This window comes from Gobio gobio, assembly GCF_949357685.1.
Source record: "Gobio gobio genome assembly, chromosome: 13".
Classification (NCBI taxonomy): domain Eukaryota; kingdom Metazoa; phylum Chordata; class Actinopteri; order Cypriniformes; family Gobionidae; genus Gobio; species Gobio gobio.
In genome coordinates, this window is record NC_137106.1 from 3,772,828 (window position 1) to 3,783,558 (window position 10,731).

A 10,731-nucleotide genomic window follows, 5' to 3' on the forward strand; every position below is an offset into this window, starting at 1 on the left:
AGAGACGGAAAACTGAAATTAAGCTTCTAACATCTTCCTGCTAATAATGAGGCTTTTAGAAAAATCACAGAGCCATTCAGAGCAATCTCCTCTGTTATTTTCTTGATTCTTGACATTATGCTATACACAAAAAAATCATCTCTTTAAGAGTTTGGCAAATGACCTGAACAATCATTTGAGTTTGGGCATTTTAAACACACTGGATCCGTGAATGATTCGCCATTTGAACACAACACACCACCACAGACGGATAGCCATTACTGATCAGGATGATTGTTTATTCCTTTATTGTTGTGAATTACACCATGCTGATGATACGGTGGTACTCTTTAATGTCGAGTTTCTGTTCCTTCCAGTAACTTTGAGGTTTCGAATCAGAACCGATTAAACCAACAAATTAATAAACAAACTTATCCTAAAAATATAAACCAGAGTAAATAAGTGTGACAACTTGCCCCTGTCTTCTGTACAACTTGCATGTGAGAATATTTTCACATTTCTAAAATAAATAAATAATTGATTAAACAAATATACATAATAGACGTATCCCGAAAATTTGAAAATTTGAAAAAGTGTGACAAATAAATCAATAAACAAACAAAAAAAGTGTGACAGCTTGCCCAAAAGTTCTAAAATAAATAAAAATATGAATTATTAAACAAACAAACAAACTTTCCCTGCAAACATAAACAAAAAAGTGTGACAACTTGCCCAAAAGTTCTAAAATAAATAAAAATATGAATTATTAAACAAACAAACAAACAAACTTCCCCTGAAAACAAACAAAAAGTGTGACAACTTTCCCAAAAGTTCTAAAATAAATACAAATATTAATTATTAAACAAACAAACAAACTTTCCCTGAAAACATAAACAAAAAAGTGTGACAACTTGCCCAAAAGTTCTCAAATAAATACAAATATGAATTATTAAACAAACTTTCGCTAAAAACATAAACAAAAATGTGTGACAACTTGCCCAAAAGTTCTAAAATAAATACACATATTAATTATTAAACAAACAAACAAACTTTCCCTGAAAACATAAACAAAAAAGTGTGACGACTTTCCCAAAAGTTCAAAAATAAATACAAATATTAATTATTAAATAAAAAAACAAACTTACCCTGAAAACATAAACAAAAAAGTGTGACAACTTGTCCAAAAGTTCTAAAATAAATAAAAATATGTATTATTATACAAACAAACAAACTTTCCTTGAAAACATAAACAAAAAAGTGTGACAACTTGCCCAAAAGTTCCAAAATAAATAAAAATATTTATTATTAAACAAACAAACTAACTTTCCTTGAAAACATAAACAAAAAAGTGTGACAACTTGCCCAAAAGTTCTAAATAAATAAAAAATACTAATTATTAAACAAACAAACAAACTTTCCCTGAAAACATAAACAAAAAAGTGAGACAACTTGCCCAAAAGTTCTAAAATAAATAAAAATACAAATTATTAAACAAACTTTCCCTGAAAACATAAATAAAAAAGTGTGACAGCTTGCCCAAACGTTCTAAAATAAAAAATATGAATAATTAAACAAACAAACAAACTTTCCCTGAAAACATAAACCAAAAAAGTGAGACGACTTGCCCAAAAGTTCTAAAATAAAGAAAAATATAAATTATTAAACAAACTTTCCTTGAAAACATAAACCAAAAAAGTGAGACAACTTGTCCAAAAGTTCTAAAATAAATAAAAATATAAATTATTAAACAAACTTTCCCTGAAAACATAAACAAAAAGTGTGACAACTTGCCCAAAAGTTCTAAAATAAATAAAAATATGTATTATTATACAAACAAACAAATTTTCCTTGAAAACATAAACAAAAAAGTGTGACAACTTGCCCAAAAGTTCCAAAATAAATAAAAATATTTATTATTATACAAACAAACAAACTTTCCTTGAAAACATAAACAAAAAAGTGACAACTTGCCCAAAAGTTCTAAAATAAATAAAAATATAAATTATTAAGCAAACTTTCCTTGAAAACCTAAACAAAAAAGTGTGACAACTTGCCCAAAAGTTCTAAAATAAATAAAATATTTATTATTATACAAACAAACAAACTTTCATTGAAAACATAAACAAAAAAGTGTGACAACTTGCCCAAAAGTTCTAAAATAAATAAAAAAATACTAATTATTAAACAAACAAACAAACTTTCCCTGAAAACATAAACAAAAAAGTGAGACAACTTGCCCAAAAGTTCTAAAATAAATAAAAATATAAATTATTATGGTAAATGGTAAATGGACTGCAATTATATAGCGCTTTTAACAGACCTACGGCCATCCAAAGCGCTTTACATTTTGCCTCACATTCACCCATTCACACACTCATTCACACACCGACGGCGGTGTCAGCCATGCAAGGCGCCATCCAGCTCGTCGGGAGCAGCTGGGGTTTGGTGTCTTGCTCATGGACACCTCGACACTTGGTCAGGTGGAACCGGGGATTGAACCACCAACCTTCCGGTTTGTAGACAACCTACATGAACCACTGCCGCTCCGGCAGTGGCTCAGTTATTAAACAAACTTTCCCTGAAAACATATATAAAAAAGTGTGACAGCTTGCCCAAAAGTTCTAAAATAAAAAATATGAATAATTAAACAAACAAACAAACAAACAAACAAACTTTCCCTGAAAACATAAACCAAAAAAGTGTGACAACTTGCCCAAAAGTTCTAAAATAAATAAAAATATAAATTATTAAACAAACTTTCCCTGAAAACATAAACAAAAAAGTGTGACAGCTTGCCCAAAAGTTCTAAAATAAATAAAATATGAATTATTAAACAAACAAACCCGGTCTTTAGGGCTTTAGGACAACCTGGCTTTAGGACAACTGTGCGCGGTGGACAATGTGCATTTAAAGCGGGTAAATGTAAAATAACTACTGTATGTCAAAATTTACTGCAGCCAGCTGGTGACCATGAACCACAACATCCACACAGAGAGTGAAGTGTCCAGAAGTTTTTGTCTTTTTATATTTGTATTAACCTAATTATTAATCTAAGTATATAAAACTATGTTGTCAGACCACTACAAATGAACTGGATCTATGCTTTTATTTTGTTATTCAAATAGACTGACATAGGCACACACGCACGCACACACACACACACACACACACACACACACACACACACACACACACACACACACACACACACACACACAGAATAAACGCTGTCATGTTCTCTTGCGTTGAGATGCTGGTGTTTGGGAAAGCAATCGTGTGAGAAGCTTCTGAGGGAATTAAACACACACACACACACACACACACACACACGTTTGTTTTTGTGAAATGTGAGGACATTCCATAGGCGTAATGGTTTTTATACCGTACAAAACCGTATTTTCTATCCCCTTACACTGCCCCTAAACCTACCCATCACACACACACACACACACACACACACACACACACACACACACACACACACACACACACACACACACACACACACACTGCCCCTGCCCCTAAACCTACCCCTCACAGGAGACTGTGCAGTTCACTTTCTGTGAAAAAAAACTTTTTCTGTGTGATTTATAAGCATTTTGAAAAGTAAGGACATGGGGAACGTCCTCATATTTCACCCTCTTTTTGTAATACCTGTGTCATACCCATGTCATTATACACATTTGTGTCCTGATATTTCACAAAAACATGCCCACACACATCGTGTGAGACGCTTCTGAGGGAATTACAGTTTTTTACAAAAAACGCTCGTTTTTTTGGGTCAACAGCTTATAAAAACGTATTTCTGTGTTGTTTAGCTTGTTTGCTGTACACCTTGTCACATATCAGCTTTTAGACATTGTTCTGTTTTTTGTTATAAGTCCGAAATGGCAAGGACGCAGCCTCACGCAATGCAAAGTCAATGGAGAGCGTTGGATTTTTATGCAATATCCAAAATGCTCATAAAAATAGATGAATGGAAACAAAGTTAGTCCTAGAAGCAATTATGTTGGTTTGCTCTTCAAACCAAAACAATGATCCGTTATATATATTTACTTTTATATGTATTCATTTAATAGACGCTTTTACTCACAACATTTTCCCCAAAATGACGGGCGTTGACACTTTCTAGGAAAGATAATGAGTGAATCGAGTGCTGCCCGTTCAGTGAGTCTCTGCAAGAGTCATAAGAACTGAATCTCTTCGCCAGACCAAGACATTTCCAATCAAGGAAGTCTTTTAGATCTCCAGAACTGCTAGACGAAACAGTAGATTCATGAATGAAAAGAAAGCAATGCCATCTGAAAGCGATTGTGAAGTGAATGTGAAATGACTCCAGTGAGCTTATAAACAGGAGAGAGCAGCGTGCCGATGGTGACATGCTGTCTCAACCACATGTTGGGAAATGCTGGAGAATCATTTCAGACAGAGGAAATGGTTCATTATGTGAAGTGTCCCCGAGAGGCATTTAATTGCAGCGTAATAACGGCAGAATCAGTCGCTCCCTCGGGAATGAGTAGCAGCTCGACGAGACAAAGGAAGGGAACCCCACTAACCAGACAGGGATCAAAACCAACACTGCGTTTGTGGAAATCCGAGCTGGAGCCGGAGACGCGTGTGTGATGGAGGAGTTTATCCTGACGGGACAGAGTTCAGACTGAGAGCCGCTTCAATCCACATGCATCATCCTTCAACTGGGGCAACATTTATGAGATGAGAAGACGAAATAATGACATATTCAGATATTTATGAGATGAAAAGACGACATAATGACATATTAAGTAATATTTATGAGATGAAAAGCCAAATTATGACATAAGACATTTATGAGATGAAAAGACAAAATTATGACATATTACAGTTTTTTACAATTGCTATAACAATTTTTTCAATACTTTTAACACATTTCTTAAACTCTTAACAGTTACCACAACATCTGTCTGTGTAGGCTATACAATTAATATTTTATTGTTGCTTTTAAACAAAATGCATATAGTTAACACAAATTTAAAATGCTTGAACTTCTTTTACACACAAGCTCAACCAAGACCAAAACAATGGATTTTTACTGCCAAATTGACCAATGCTTTAACACTGCATGTCAGAACAGATAACACCTTGTTCTAAACCCTAACCTTATAGACTAAAGTCAAGGTAAACAGCTGTTTATATTGAGAATTGAAACACAAATATATCCTCTGTATTTTATTCCATTGGTACTGATAAACAGCTGATTGAATTTGTGCAAATATATAAATCACAGCTGATTCCCATCTAGGAATTGTTGAGGTGTTGATGTTCTTTCAATACAGTTTTTTACAATCGCTATGACAATTTTTTCAACACTTTTAACAAATTTCCTAAACTCTTAAAGCACCACCACACCTACCACACACAATTGGCAAAACGGTTAATTTCATGTTCAAAATCACACATTGTAAACTAAACTCTAACACTTATTTTCTCAATAAAATAACACACTACAACAATACACTAACACATGTTCTCTTCCAACAGAAACATTTAGTCAATCGTAGCACAATGTTACAAAAAACACTAACACTAGATGGAATTACAGAAACAGCATTATTTTTTGTGTCAGGTCTGCCCTTATGCAATAGACTGTATATTTTATTGATCATAGATTGTGTGTCGTTTGAAGACTCTCCACATTTGTGTTTTGTTGGGTTTAGTAAATGCATGCATTTTGTTTCTTTTGCTGCAGAAATTCAATACAAAAAATTACAGTTTTTTCAATTGTTTACACGCAATTTTGAAAACGGAGTTCTTTTTGTCAAAATATAATCACAATTATCCAAACACCACACTCAATTAGCAAAATTCCTAGATTGTTTGCAAAATGACACACTTCAGTCAAAACATATACACATATTTGTGAAAATGCTATTTGTTTTCATTTAACCAACACAGTCATCAATGATCATACACTATTGCAGCCAGTTTCACACTGCTGTGATAAATAAAAAACACATTTGTAAAAAAAAAAAAAAAAGATTTTTGGCCAGACATTCTTACTGTATGTAAGAGATAATTTAGGTGACAAAAAATAGTGAGAAACTCACAACATTATTCATGATTCTTTTGAGATAGGAGAATGTAGACAAATACTGTAGGCCTACTATAACCTTACTGCACTGCACAACACTTGATGCTGCAGACTGAATATTTCAAGTATTTATTTCAATACTTACAGTATTGTAAGTTACATTAATCAACCAACAATGATATCAATTACTGTAAACAAATAAAATCTATAGACAAATAAAAATTACTGCATGAATTACAGTACATACACTTTGACTCTGAAGAAAAGTAAAGTAAAAGTAAACAGAAATGAAAGAAAACTCAAAGCAACAAGAATACTGCAACTATCCATCTCTCCGTCTGGCTGGATCAGGCCATAAGATTTCATCAACATCACAGGCTACGTCTTCATTGGCAAGGCACCGTTGGAAGAATCGCCTTGTGTGACGAATCCACCCCTGCACTGAAGCTGCTTCAATAAGATCACATGCCTGTTCCATGGCCTGAATGAGGGGCAAACGGTCATAAGGCCGCAGGTCATATACCTTCCACCGCCACGCTGAAAAAAGTTATTCTATAGGATTCAGGAAGGGGGAGTATGGGGGAAGGTATAAAACTTCAAAATCAGGGTGATCATGGAACCAGTTCTGGACCAGAGCAGCCCGATGAAATGAGACCCATGTCCCAAACGACAATGTACCACATCTGGTCCACTTGGTGTAATGCTGTGACAATCTCATGCAATCGGTCAAGAAATGCAAGTATCAGATTTGCATTATAGGGTCCCAGATTGCATGGTGGTGGAGGACCCCATTTTGTGTGATAGCAGCGCAAAGGGTGATGTTAACCCCTCGCTGCCCTGGCACATTGGTGATTGCCCTGTGCCCAATTACATTTCTCCCTCTTCTTGTTTTTGCAAGGTTAAATCCAGCCTCGTCCATATAAATTCATGTTGCATTTCAGCAGCATCCATTTGCAAGACTCTCTGAAACACATTAAAGAAAATAGGATGCTATTCAATATCTATAGCACAGTATTTTTTTGTGACAGAATATTATGAGCAGTGCATGATACCACACCATAGTCAGATGAACAATGCATACCTCCACATACTCATTGCGCAGATGTTTCACTCTCTCTGAATTTCTGTCAAATGGTACCCGATACAGTTGCTTCATGTTTATTTGATTTTTCTTTAGGATTCGACCTAATGTTGACAGAGAGACTCGTTGGATGTTATTGAAAATATTGTCATCATTGATGATATTGGCTTGGATTTCTCGTAGCCTGATACAATTATTGGCCAAAACCATGTTCACAATGGCGACCTCTTGTGCACGACTAAACATAGGGCCCCTTCCACCTTGGTGTCCTCGACCCTCAATCCTATGTAAAAAAAAAAAAAGAGATTTTATATATATATATATATATGAGAGAGATATATAATCAAATATACTGTCAAATGTCACAGTAAACAATATTGATTATACAAGCTTCAGTTTCAATGTATAATGTGTGGTTAGCTTACCTGTTTTGTCGATGAAATGTCCGAATTACTGACGCAACAGTATTTCTGCTGAGATTTGGTTGAACTCTTTGTCCAGCTTCCATCAGTGTCAGTCCATGGTTGATAACATGGTCAATAAGTGTTGCACGGATTTCTCGAGTCAAATTTGGTCCTCGTCTTCTTTGTTCAGGTTCTATCACCTCTTCAAGTCCTTCTCTACCTCTTCCTCGACCTAGGTGTTCTCCTCTACTTCCTTCTCCTCTTCCTCTTCCTCCTTCTCCTCTTCCTCTACCTTCTTCTCCTCTACCTATGCCTCTTCCTCTACCTCCTTCTCCTCTTCCTCTTCCTCTACCTCTACCTCTACCTCCTTCATCTCCTCTTTGAGCTCCCCCTCTCATTCTCACTCTTCTTCTTCTTCTAACTCCTTCCATTTTTGTTGAAGACAGGTGAACTCACCTGCTGCCTTTTATAGCACACCTGAGTGCTGCGTTTTCAAATTAGCACATGTGTGCTTCCACACCTGGTAGATGTGTTTATCCAATTCGTTCATTAGTGTGGTAATTGGCAATCCGGTGCTTTGTAATTACAAGGAAGTAACCTCACAATCCTTATCTGTGTCTAAGGTGTGAAAATGTGTGTAGAGTTTTACAAATCACTGTGTGTAATGTTTTGCAAAAAGGGTGAAGCAGACATTGTGTGTAATGTTGTGCAAATCTGTGGAGGTGTTTTGCTCATTGGAGTAAAGTTTTGCTAATTGTGTGGAAATTTTAATTTTAGTGTGTAAACAATCGTAAAAAACTGTAATAACCCATCTCATGGTAGTTTTATAGAATGCCCTTCAGTTTTATTTCATTATCAGCAATCACCATGTTGACAATAGCAAGTTCTTGTTCTTCATTTAGGAGCTTTCCTCTGCCCCCTGAGGGAGGTAGATGTTGAATCCTTAGAGGGACAAAATACAGCTACACTCTAAAAAAAAAAAGGTTCTATATTGCACCAAAAATGGTTCTTGGCTCGTAATCATAGGGGAACCTTTTTTAGTGCTATATAGCACCAATTTTGGTGCTTCAGTGGTTCTTCAGCGGTTCTTCAGAGGTTCTTCAGCGGTTCTTCAGAGGTTCTTCACCGGTTCTTTGACTAAGGTGCTATATACCACTGAAGCACCAAAATTGGTGCTATATAGCACTAAAAAAGGTTCCCCTATGATTACGAGCCTTTTTTTTTAGAGTGTACATGTTAGAGACCAGAGGCATACAGTCACTGAAATACATGGTAAAAGTATTTACACTTTGCAGAAGGAGAAGCCCTTATACAATATCATACCTGTTGGTTTCTGGAAAAAAATCTGGATAATGGATGCCACTGTGTCCCGGCTGATATTTGGCTGTACTCGTTCACCAGCCCCTCTGAAAGCCTGTGGTTTATGACATGGTATATGATAGTAGGTCTTATTTAATCAGTTACCCTAATTCTGGCCCTTCTTTGAATGTCACCATGCATTCACCCTCCTCAATCTCTACCTTGCCCTTGTCCAGGCATTCCTCTCCCTTACTCTTGTACCATTCCTCGCCCTTGTCCTGGTACTCATCTTCCTCTCCCTCATAAAGGCATTTTCTTACTTTCTTTGTGTTGCTATATATATTCCTTTTCCACACAAGATCAGCCCAAATATGTCCTCTTTTACTGTATACCATATGGTCATGAGATTGAAAGAACATCAACACCTGAACAATTCCTAGATGGAATCATCTGGGATTTATATATTTGCATAACTTCACTCAGCTGTTTCTCAGTAACTATGGAATAAAATACAGGGGATATATTTGTGTTTCATTTCTCAATATAAACAGCTGTTCACTTTTACTTTAGTCTATAAGGTTAGGGTTTAGAACATAGTGTTATCTGTTCTGACATACAGTGTTAACGCATTGGTAAATTTGGCAGTAAAAATCCATTGTTTTGGTATTAGTTGAGCTTGTGTGTATAAGAAGTTCAAGCATTTTAAATTTGTGTTAACTGTATGCATTTTGTGTAAAAGCAACAATAAATGTGTTAATTGTATAGCCTACACAGACAGATGTTGTGCTAACTGCGTTAAGAGTTTAGGAAATTTGTTAAAAGTATTTAAAAAATTGTCATAGCGATTGTAAAAAACTGTAACATGACCGTATGGTATACAGTAAAAGAGGGCCTATTTGGGCTGCTCTTGTGTGAAAGAAGGAACAATATAGAGCAACACAAAGAAAGTCAGAAAAAGGCCTGCATGAGGGAGAGGAAGATGAGTACCAGGACAAGGGAGAAGAGTAGGACAAGGGCAAGGGAGAGGAATGCCTGGACATGGGTAAGGTAGAGATTGAGGAGTCAGAATACATGGTGGCGCTCAAAGAAGGGCCAGAATTAGGGTAACTGATGAAATAAGAGCTGCTATCATAGCCCATATCATAAACCGCTGGCTATCATACAGAGAAGCTGGTGAACGAGTACAGCCAAATCTCAGCCGGGACACAGTGGCATCCATTATCCAGATTTTTCAAGAAACCAACAGGTAGGATATTGTATAAGGGCTTCTCCTACTGCAAAGTGTAAATCATTTTACCATGTATTACAATGACTGTATGCCTCTGGTCTCTAACTGTATTTTGTCTATCTAAGGATTCAACGTCCTCCCTCAGGGGGCAGAGGAAAGCTCCTAATGAAGAACAAGAACTTGTTATTGTCAACATGGTGATGCTGATAATGAAATAAAACTGAAAGGCATTCTATAAAGCTACTCTGAGCTGGGTCATTAATTTTTTGTATTGAATTTCTGCAGCAAAAGAAACAAAAATGCATGCATTTACTAAACCCAACAAAACAAAAATGTGGAGATTCTTCAAAAGACACACAATCTATGATCAATAAAAGATACTGTCTATTGTATAAGGGCAGACCTGACACATAAAATAATGCAGTTTCTGTAATTCCATCTAGTGTTAAGGCCTGTTCACACCGGGACGATTTTCGCATGCGTTTATCGCCGAAGTTTAACGCCTCGTGACTAAACAATGGGCGCCAATGTGAGTGTGCACACCGACGCGTAAAACGGCAGGCGTAAAAGCGGCATTTTTAAAAAAACGCCTCGGGTTCGTTTTTTTATTTTGACGCGGCGCGTTAAAAACTGGCCGACCAATGAGATCAGCGCTGTTGTTCACGTGCCTGGA